Here is a 12,727-nt window from a genome sequence, read left to right as displayed (position 1 = left end):
ATCTGCCGGGACCATGATATATTTCCGCACAAAACAGGGTGTCGTCTTAATAAGGGTCCGTATAAGACAGGTTTTACTGTATATCATTGATGATATTGTAAGGTATTAAAATATTAAATACTCGTAGAACATATAAATAATATAAACACACATCTATCATTGATGATAAACACTAATAGTTTAAGTTATGGCAAAATACAATTTTATTTTTACAATATCGAACAATTTATTTTTACATTTTATTTTAAAACAGTTTTAATTTTACATAATATTAGGTTAGACTTGAAATTTAAAATACAACTATACAAAGTATAAAATATATATGTATAATATAGGTACCTACTAAATAAAAGGTATTCAATAATTTTTAAAATATTTATATTCATCATTATATGGCACTTCAAAAATTAGAAAATAATCTATGATCTAATTTAACCTTAGTAGGTAGATAATAATATTTTAATAAACTGAAGTGTGATTTTTCAATTCTAATGATTCATCACATTACTTTTAACTTTTAAATTTATAATATTAAGTATTATAGTGTACTACACTACCATGTCGTCTTCCGCATTGGCCATTTCTAACTATAAAAATATTACCAGATAGCCGAAAAAGGAACTGCAGCCCTCACCGAATATTTTAGAAAAATTAGAAAATGCTTTCAGTATTTTGTGCACGTATTACGTACAACCTTAACCATATATTACAATTTTATTTTAGTTAACATGTAGGTTCTAAATTTGCCACTGTCTAGATAGATATTGTGTTTTAATACGTACTTATTCTAAAATATGTAATGCATGTTTTATGAATTCGACTATTGAATTTAAATTTGAAATAAAATTAGTTCATTGATAAAAAAAATATTCAATAAAAAACAAGTTAGGGAATATTATAATAAAAATGAAAGTCTATGCAGCTTAAGTAGGCATGCAACATTTTCGTTCAAAATCTGTTGTCCATAATATAACTATATAAGCTACAATTAAGTTTGGCATAGGGTATTAGGGTGACGCAAACAGAGGAAATTACACAATTATTGTAGCCTTTAAAGGTTGAATGAAAAACCGAAATAATAGTAGGTATAATCCAATCACTAAAAGCTAAAGTATATTTCTATATTATTTGTTAATATGTACCTAGTATGTATTATACAATTATATTATAGTATTATAATATACTCTGTATACAAATAGTAGGTACATGTTATATTTTACAATAATTATTATTTCATACTATATAGTATATAATAAACATTACTAATACGTTGTATTATATATTTTTTGATGAGATTTTTTTTTCATGAGCGACAATCATCATAAATACTATGCATTTTTACAGAAAAAATTGTTGTTTTTTTTCATTTTTCATATATATTATAATATATTGTAAAGACAATAGATATATAAGTACATAAGGTAAGTGTATCTACATATTAATGTATATATGTACAACTTTTTAAGTTTAAGTGTTATATAATAATATATGTAGCGTGTACTAAGTGTACTTTCTTTAGATATTTTATTGAATCGAATTTTTCCCTCTATTCGCCCCGCGGGATTCAATAAAAACTGTGATGTGAATTGCGATTTCAAGCATAATAATATAACACCCCTAAAAATCTGTCGCTCCGGGCTGCAGCTGCACGACTGTTCGAGCATGTCAACCCTATAAAGTATAAACTACTATATTGCGTTCATATATATAGTATAAACATCCTCTCAATGCTATTCAAAGAAATGAACTAATCTGTGTACAAAAAGTAGGCGTGTTTAATTTAACTGTAAATTGAGTAAGTACCAACAATTTTATTAACCCATAACTTTTAATCCATGCGTACATAAACAAAAAAAAAATCATTAAAGGGATTTTCGTTTCCGTGAATACATTATTTCTTATTTTAGTAATGCGCACGTAATACTGTAATAAATAATAATAATATTATATGTAGTTTGGGGATAAACATACTTATCTTTAATATTATAATTTATTTATAACTTATGTCTTATAAGCATTATATTACACTGAAAACTCGACTAAATCTATAACATTTATCGCGTATTGTTTAAGTATATATATTATATATATACTTACACCAGGACCCTTTTTAGTTACGTGATTAAAAAAAAAATGTTAAATGTTAAACGCAGAGTGACGAGTGTTATTCATATGACACAATGATAGATATAATAGTTTTGTTAGATATTTAAAATGTTATGGTAAATCACGTTAAACAAAAAAATAACGTTATTCATTGGCCATTACAACGTTATTGGCCAAATGCATATAGAAAAGTACGGGCAAAGTGGCTCAACGATTCTGACCGGGCAAACAGGTGTTTTCAGGCCACATACATTTATTTCAGGCTATTTTTTTTCAAATTTAATTTCTTACCATTTCTTGTCTTATTGGTAGATGTGTGCTAACCATTTTTTGTCTGGGAGAAGTAAAAAACAATTTATTTTGCCCACATATTTATTATCATACACATTTTACATTTTTTCTAGCATCTATTATAAAAAAGTAACCATAAAAATGTTTGACCATCAATATTAAGTATATTAACTAAAAACTCCCTTTAAGTAATTTCATAATTGTACACAGGTTCATATATACACAAATATATCACTATATTTTGTAAAACAATTTAACTTTTTGTTTTAGTAAATTCAATAAATAATATATTACAATAAATTTTTTTTGATTTATTTCGTATTATCACAGATATGTAAACATATTCTGTGGTATTAAGTAAGTATTATTAAATAAGAGCATATTATGACGTTATTCATAACCATAGTCGTATATTTTTTTGTTTTGTTTAAGTATTATGTTAATCGCAATATAATATTATAATCCGTCTGAATAACTATTTATTGATTGTGTTGTTTACTGGATTGTCGTTATTATATAATAAGACGATGTAATTGCGTAAAAAATCGAATATCGCGTATTTACTATTTGTTGTTCAGACCACGAACTAAAATATTTTAATTCGTGGTTCACATCATAAATTTGTTTTCGTTATTTCTACAGTCAACTAAAAAAAAACAACAAAATATTAATTATTTTCATCACACCAAAACCAGGCCATTTCTTATATATAGGCAAGACAGGTAACCGGCATTTGAACATTGAGATAACCATGATAATATCGTTAAATAAACAATACGAACTAATTTTTTTACCGTGCGTAAAGTTGTAGGTGCCCTTCAAGATCAATTTATTTGAAAGTACCTACTGTTAAAGTGAATCAAAAACATTTAAAAAAGGGTATAGGCAAGTGTGTACTACTCTGCTGTATAATAGATGTCGAGTAGGTCATTGTAATGAAAATGTGTTAATTATAGTTCAATGATATATTATTGTATATGAAAAATGATTCTGAACGGAGATAGTCTGTTAGCCTCTTAAGTATATTTAATATTATCTTTTTTAATAAAAAAAATTTACTAAGTTTTCTATTATAATACAGTAGGTTGAATTAATTTTTAGACATAGAATTGTAGTCTATAAACGATTTTGAGCGGAGGCCATTTCAAATCATAATATAATATAGATAATATAGGTGGGATATCATTAAGTATATTTCACGATAAGATAATTTGATATAGCAATTAATGTAATTTATCTTACTATTAGTATTACGGTAGAGTGATAAAATTGTTGTTGAAAACATTGCATTTATTATGTTAATATTATACATATTTGATTATTATAATTTATAACAGTATAGATTTATATAATATTATAATATCGTTATTAATTTTTGAGACAATATACTATCTTACTATAAAAGAGTGTGAAATAGATCTATAATACTAATAGGTATAATAGCATAAAATTAATCTATATATTTTGAAAATTATATGACATACGTATAATGTATATGTATAATAAAATCTATGACATCTAACTTAATATAATAAAATAAAAACATTTCTGTGAATAATAATTTAGAAATATAAAAAATAATTAACATTGTTTAAACACTTTAAACATATAAATTTTGTCCAAATTTGGATTTTAGATGTTTATACAAAAATTTTAGTTATATATTTTTTTGATTTTTTGGTTTCAATGTGAAATCCGTATAAGGAATTTTTATTAAATTGTCAATCCTTAGCTATAAAAATTGACTATTTTATACATTTTCAACTACAAAATAATTTTAAAATGTTCGTGTTTGGTAAAAATTTGCAAATATCTACAATTATTCGTTTTTTTATTATTACAAAGTATACCGTTTTAAGAAAATTCGTGAACCTATGAATTCGAAAATTATTTCCAGTAATTTTTTTTGTTATTACCTATAAGAAAAAAAATGAACGAGGAATTTTGTATTAAGTTTTTAAATTTTAGAAAAATAATAATAAATTTTATTATCCCTAACTAAAGAACAATATGTACATTTTTAAAATATTATAAAATTTGTCAAACATTTTAGTCCGTGGCTAAACTAAAAAAAGTATATATCGCATGGCAACTCGTTATAAACATAAATATTTTTGTGTTTACTTAAATTTGATATAACAATCAGTAGTTCAGTACACTAAACCGTTAAATATTTATTTCGTTAATAATCATGTCGTCACTACCGTCAAAATTACACGTAAAGGTACGACATTCAAAGCGAGTGACTACTGACTATTATCAAGAAGATAAATCCATCATTATGGTGTTTCTTTATAACCCCTTAAAAAAGATGCGTACCTAATACTGTTATGATTTATGGCCAATGAAGTATGTATGAAATGCCAAATTAATGCGGTTATGTAAAGTCGATTTAGTTTTTTATTTTTGTCTTCTAAAAAACGATCAATCATAGATATTAAATATAGTACTTTAGGCACTAAATACCTGGGCGGCGGTGGCGGACTCCAGTTGGCTCGTCAAGACACCGGTCAACATTATCAATAAATTAATCATGTACACATTACTATAAGGGGCAAGCCGGGGGGGACTGTCCCGTCTGCCTCTATATTAACATTGTATTTATTGTTTGACTTCAAATAAATTATGGCAGCGTCGCGAAGGCAATGCGAAAGAAATTCTCGCAGCGTCGTCAGTTTCAAACGGAAAAAAAGGTAGTATGAGTAAAGGTAAAATGTTCAGCATATTTTAAAAACTTATTGGTGGTTATCAATTGATAATTTTTTGAGTTTAAGGTATGCTAAAAGATTAGAGTTCATCGATCATTAGAAGAAATAAAATTAAATTAAAAAATAATTACTAATACAAATTAATACGAATAATAACTTAGTTTTGTAGGATATTTTAAACGTATAGAGTTGTTAATAACTACCTACTAACAAATTTTAAACTGCAGTTTATCTAAAATAAACTAAAAAAAGATTTATTACTAAATGTATGCAAATTTCAACTACAATTACAGTAAACTCTACTACTCGTAAGCACAGTTTTTCGACAATGTAAAAAATAAAAAAATGGCTAAAGTCGAATATGTTTTACCAAACATTTTCTAATTTAGCTTTGTTCAACATTAAAAAATATTTATTTAAATGAATAAATACTGAAAAATTTTGAAATAAAATTACTTGAAACCAAGAAAAAGCCCCTAAGCTGATTTAAAATATAAATATACATATATAGTTAATAAAATTATAAAATTATATTTTTTTGATAATATAAATATATGCTTTGTTATAAAATATTTTAGACTAAAAATATTGGTGTTGTTTTAAAATAGTAACTGACATTTATAAATTGAGAAATTTCCTGTCTCCTCAGGTCTGTGATCATTACCTAATTCCAGCACCCCTAATATTTGAGTTCTAGTTGCGCCCATAGACTATATTATATGGTAGGTGTCTACATTGGTCAACTTATATAAGTGTTAATTTTTTGTATAATGAAGTACTCTTTATAGATGAAAGCTATAACCATGTGTTATCTTAAAATTAGATGCAACGATTTATTTTCATTTAAACTGACATTCCACACTAATTAGGTACAATAAATAAAAAATAAAAACTGGGGAAATCGATCTGATGTATATCTATAAGTTACGAGTACAGCCGTACAAGTTTGAATACGAACACAACGTTTCAAAGAGTCACCGCTAAACAGGATAGATGTGTTACATTTTAATTTAATGATACAACAATAGATTATAGAAATCTATATTCTATTATAGAATCTACTTTTAAGAAAAGGTAGTTTGAAATCACGTTGATTGTTCGCCAAATAAAAGAGTTTGGAGTTGATGAATATTTGCCTTAATAGGTTTTATGATGAAACTTTTGCTTGTTTACTTATTTCGTTCAAACAATTATAAGTACCTACCGTTCAGGCTGACACGCTGTGCAATATAAAAAAATTATTTCTTTTGCTTACTTTTTTCTATTTAAGAAAAAAAAAAAGGATACATATAAACAAATTATCAAGGATCTTAAATCACGAAACCAAAATTTAAAACCCAAGTCTATTATGATAGATTTAGAAAAAGTAGCGATTAATAATATTAAATCTGAATTCCCAAATACAAAAATAAATTGATGTTTTCTTTGCCTATTATAATGTATTCGGTGACACTTGTAAAAAGCAGGGTTACAAAAAAAATACATACAAATATACAATATTCTGAATTCGCATTGCATATTCGTGCGTTACATGCTCTTGCAGAAAAAAAGTTATGAAAGACTATGAAAAAACTTTCCAAATACTTTTCTGAAAATGAAGAATTTTTGAATTCCGCTTATAGACTACTTGGAGGGTATCTGCATTGGCTGTTTGAATCGTAGAGGCCAAAAAGAAATCCTACTTTCTTCAGTAGTGTATACAATTGTCATGATTTAGTGGTGGCAGGTCTCCCGCGAAATATTGATTCAGTTGAAGGATGACGCAATTGTTTTCCGTTTACATTTATCCAAATATTCATAAAATTAGAAATTTATACAAACTTGTCAAAAAGAACAAAATATCAGCAATTTAAAAATTCAGCAGTGTGTTTCTAGTCAAGAACTACCATGAATAAATTTATCAAGATAAGAGTGAAAATTTAAAAAAATATTCGTAGATTATAATGTACAGTTCGTGGTATTGCACAAAATTTCAATTGCAAATTTAGAAAATGATGTACCTTTTTTATTGACATCCACAAACGTGGAAAAATACTTATCTACATTTTATTTTTTTTTTAAGTATTATTTTATATATCAATTGTGTAAAATTATTTATAAAAACACTAATTCATTAACATTTGAAACTATTATTAACGATATGAACCTATTTAATATTTTTAATTAATAACAAGTATATGGAACTTGCAAACCATTGTCGTACCTATTTAAACTATTTTCTCGTGAACATTAGTTGCGTGAACAATTTTCGACGAACAATTGACACGTATTCAAATAGTTTATCTTGTATTTTGTATTATTTATATTGATATTACGAAGTAGTCGGTTTTTATTTATTCATTATGTAAGCTAATTTTCACCAAAAATATTACATAATTCAACTATTATAACTTACATGCTAATTGATATTACCTATTGAAGATTATAGTGTAAATGGTTTAGTGATATGAATAGCTTAAAGTTTAATTTAATGTTTTAGAATAGGTATTGTGTGTATAAAAAATAATTACATAATTAATACCTATGTATTATGATGAAATATCTTAAAATTTTACAAATTATAACATTTTTTTTTATATTTAACAATAAGATAACTTAAAACTGTTGAGAAAAATCATTGTTTTTGTTTTAACATCTTATTTTGTCAAGATTTAAATTTTAAACGCGCTCAAAAAACTGTTGAGCATAAATTTTCAATATTTTTGAATTGTTTCAAAAACAATATAATATAAGGAACCTAAAGTCGTTTGTATTTATTTTCAAGCCTTAAATATTAAAATTGTTCCTATTTAAAACTACTGCAAAATGTTATGAGAAACCTTAAAAAAAAAAAAACTCAATTTTTAAAACTAAGGCATAAAAATTGAAAATTTTAACCATTTCTGACGACAGAATAATTTACATAATATTATTACGTTTTTTATGAACTTTATCAGCATTTGAGTTCTAAATGTTTTTAAAAAAACCTGTGATAATTTTTAAAACTGAAAAAATTGAAAAATACCTCAAATATGCAAAAATATGCAATAAAAATTTTTGAATTTGAAATCCTTATTTCAAAAAACAAATGTGTATCGAATCCGATTTTTTCCATCTATTTCCTGAACAAATATGCAAATGCATAAAGCCTTAGTGCAAGTGTGGTTCACACAAGTGGCATCTGTTTTACGCTAATCGCTGTTTGACAATAATACGATAAATTACTATTTACTAATATTATTATAGCCCTTAATAGATTTTATAATTGATTATTAATATTAATCTCATTCTTATATTGTCATTTATCCATAAATACCATAAATCCAGTTTTTATAAATTTCCTACTATTAATGGAAACCCCATATTTAGTAATTGTAAGAATTACTCATAAATATTTTTTATTTAAATACTAGTCATTTAATATTTTAAAATAGTAATTTCGTCAGAATATATGTACCTATTCTTTAATATTCTTTCGCTTTGCAGGTGGCAGATAATTATGATAAAACTTGTAAATAATGCAGAAATTTAAAATTTTTACTTTTTTTTTTTTTTTTTGTTTTATTGTTTTATTGTACCTACTTACCTATACCTACCTATTTTAATTTTTAGCTATCCAATTGGTTATCGAGACAATGATTTATTCTGTATTAATTTTCACAATACCTAATTATAATTTATAAATACCTAATAAGTAATAATGACCTATAGGTATTGGCATATTGCTATCTACTAACAAACTCATCGTTAATGTTGGCTTCAACTATTGACTGATTTGGTTGGTTATTTATTTATTTATTTTTTTTTTGTAATAATACTAATTGCTAAGGGATTAGACTGATTTAATAGGCAACATAAAATAATCATAAAATCTCACATAAAAATCACAAGCTGCAGGGTGTTTGTAGAAGACCTAGATGTGATGAAAAAATGTTAAAAAAGTAAAAATTAAAAATTAATAAATACTATTATTAAATATAATTTATACGTAGAGAACTAATAGGTATCTTATATAATTACCTAAAAAGTTTTGTTCCATGCACAGCACATTAAATATTTCACATAACTAGGTGTCTATTGATTTACACGGAGGCAGACTTGCCAATTTACAAATTTTGAAAAATACGGCGTAGGTACAGTTAAGTATAGATACACTGATACAACTGATACTTATACAACTGTTTTTGCACTAGAAATCATGCTGAATCAAAAAACAATTAACATTTTAATTACAAACCACTTTTTTCATCAGTCGTAAGTTGTTTTTCATAAATCGTTCCGTTTAAGCAGTCTTTCAACTTTTTTTGATAGTCATTTTCCACACCCTCCTATACCACTCGTACCCTCTACTCATCTATTTTGTTTAAGATTATGCATTCTTCGTGAATTTTAAATAGTTTATTTACTTATAAAATATAAATAATATGATAAATAAGAAATTTAACATTTTAACATTATTTGGTACCTACCTATTTATTATGTATATGCATATGTTGTAGGCCATGTGGATAATTAGTTTTTTTTTGCTAAAAGACTAGGCTCTTTGCAATGGCGCAGCCCGTTTGCAAACTACTTATTATTTTTTTATTTTTGCAATTCTTAAAAGGCCTAACTGTTGTTAGTCTGTATGCATGAGCCTAGTCTTTTCGCAAAAAAATCTAATTATCCATATGGCCTACGACATATATACGTATTTAAAGTTGGGTACCTATAACAAATAATATCGAAATTTTTATAAAGTACAATGTATAAATAAAAATACCTATTTATAACATAAACATTAAGTAAGTTATGATAAATAATATTTATAATATTGACAAAATTATCTTTGATGAGTTTTGGTCTTAATTAAGTTTAAATTGTTAATGTACCTAACTAATTATGACTTAAGACTTGTTTATATTATATACGCTTATATATATACTACTAAACTAGTAAACGTGTTCATGTTTTGAATTCTGAAGTATTTACTTTTACCAAATCGTACATAATGTCTGCGTTTCAAATTTTTAGTACATATTCAACCATTACCTACAAAGTGACCTGGAAGTAGTACTCATGTACTTTCAAATAAAAAAAAGGTAAAAGTTGATGTATAATTTCCAAGTTCCCTATGAACAATGATCAGTATTGTGAAATTTGTTGATAAAAGATTTAGATCCATGTTGAAATAAAAATCGGATAATGAAAACTTGTGAATTGCTGACAGAAAATAAATTGAGTCTAGATCTTAAAACAATTACATTAACAAAGGTGTTTAAATACTTTAAAACACTAGTAGGTACCTATATAATATAGTACTATGGTGTGTTAAATTATGCTATGTATAATACAATGACATAATAATAATGGTATAAAATAAAAATGTAAATAGATATTTGTGATAGAGGCGATTATTAAATTTTCAAGATTCCTGAAAATATAAATTTATTAACAATAATTATGATTTTAAAAATATATTAGTCACAATGTATATTTTTGTATCAAATTTAGATATCTAGGTATCTATAAATTTTAATATATTTAAAAATGTAAATAGATGATTGGATAGATACAATAGAATCAAAAAAACTTTTAAGATTAAATTAAAATAAAATCATTTTATTAGTCTATTGTAGAAACCTTATAAATTTATAATATAATTACAACTAAATATTTATATTTTTGTACTCAATATTTTTATATGACAAAATATATAAATGCTAGTTCACTGGCAAAAAAATTATGTTATAAAATAGTCGGTTATTAATTTGTTGATAGATGTGATATTATTATAAAGATAAATATACAATCTTGTGGTATCTCAAGTATTTTTACCTATAGTAATTATCCGTTTTCCTTAAATATATTATTATAAAGAAGTGAATACATTTTATAAAGCAATATATTGAAGTATAATTTTCAGGATTTTTTGTAAAAATACACATGCAAGTTTAAGTTGTTAAATAGTTAAGTAATTTTTAAAAAAATCAAGGAATAACTATATGAAATGGCACAACTGGTATCACAATTTAACATATTATATTCTCTATTGAAATACATTTTTATTTTTAAATCAACATAAATTTATAAAATATGACAAAAATTACATTGGTTACAAATTAATGACGATTAGGTACACAGACACAACCTTAGTGATAATCCACTTTAACTAAAAAGTAATGGTACATCAAATAATAATCACAATAATAATGGGTACTTATAATATTAAATATTGTATACATTTATTGTTCACTAGTTATATAAACATATTATACTAGCATTAACAATCCATTAGATTCATTATGAGCTTACATGCTCTACCACAGAGTTCAACAAAAATGTCAAAATATAAATACTATAATAGATCTTCGGTTAAATGAATATAAATTAATCAATAGGTATAAACATTAATTAGATTTTATAAAAAATAATTATAGGTACCTCATAAGAAAATAGTTGTTATATTTTTAAGCTAGGTGGCTAAAATTAAATAATAAGACTAAATATAATATAATCTTAACTAATAGCAGTTAATATGAAAATCAAATAATTTATTTAAATTATATAGTGACACTAAGGGTTATAACTAATAATGTTGTTAGTAAACATTTTCTCAATAAAATATCAACGCAAATAAAAATTTACTTTGCTAGTTAAATGAATAATATTTAGTGTTTAATCAAGAGTAATTGTTTTAAAATTAATATGTTAATTAACAGTATTTTTGATGACATTTAGGTAAATATTTCATTTGAACTAGATTTTATTGACATTAATTTATTAATATGTATTGTTAATTAGGAATAATTTATCTATGATTCTTTAATAATTCAATATTAAAATGTTTTATGTTTTATTATATATACATTTGTTTTGGTAAATATTTATTTCCACAACCCTGTAAGTTTCAATTACTATTATTCAACACGTGTATATATAAACATATGCATATATATATATATATATATTTAATATAAAAACAAAACATATCTTCATTTTAATAGCAATATTCACCTGAAAATCATCTTAAAACTATTTGAATTATATATCACCCTGCGCAACATATAAAAAAATAATATATTAGATAAAACAGCCAAGATTTACATAAAAAAGGGTTGATATAAATGTTGATATATTGAAATGTATGATATGGAAGTATACAACAAATAGATAAGTGTATTTAATTGACAAATGGTGATATCAAATTCAAAGAAATTTTTTTAAACTGCTGTGCAACTATGCTACATTAAAATAATCTTGATAAGATTTAAAATGTAAAATGAAAAAGAGAGTAGTTCAACTATATTATAAATATTTAAAACAAGAATATTTGATTCTTGGTTAATATATCTGAATTTATAAGAATATTAAAAGTATTAATGATCTATAAGATTTTTCGATTAGTGTTATAAGGATTTATAAGTTATTGATAAGTTTGAAAATTTTATTTACAATAGGTAGAATTTTTACAAAACATGAATAATTTGAGAAAATTACTTTTAAGGAATTTTTTATTAGAAAAATGAAATAATAATTTAACAACCAATGAATAAAAACTGACTTTGATAAATATAGCTCATCCAAAAAAAAGTTATCCAACAAACTTAACTTACTCCAAGATAAATATTCCTCAAAATTAAACATACATTTTAGGTACAATA

Source organism: Melanaphis sacchari, unplaced genomic scaffold (genome assembly GCF_002803265.2).
Source record: "Melanaphis sacchari strain LSU unplaced genomic scaffold, SCAv2.0 Contig234_pilon_pilon, whole genome shotgun sequence".
NCBI lineage: Eukaryota > Metazoa > Arthropoda > Insecta > Hemiptera > Aphididae > Melanaphis > Melanaphis sacchari.
The sequence above is the reverse complement of the archived record's forward strand: the minus strand, read 5'-3'. Positions refer to the sequence as shown.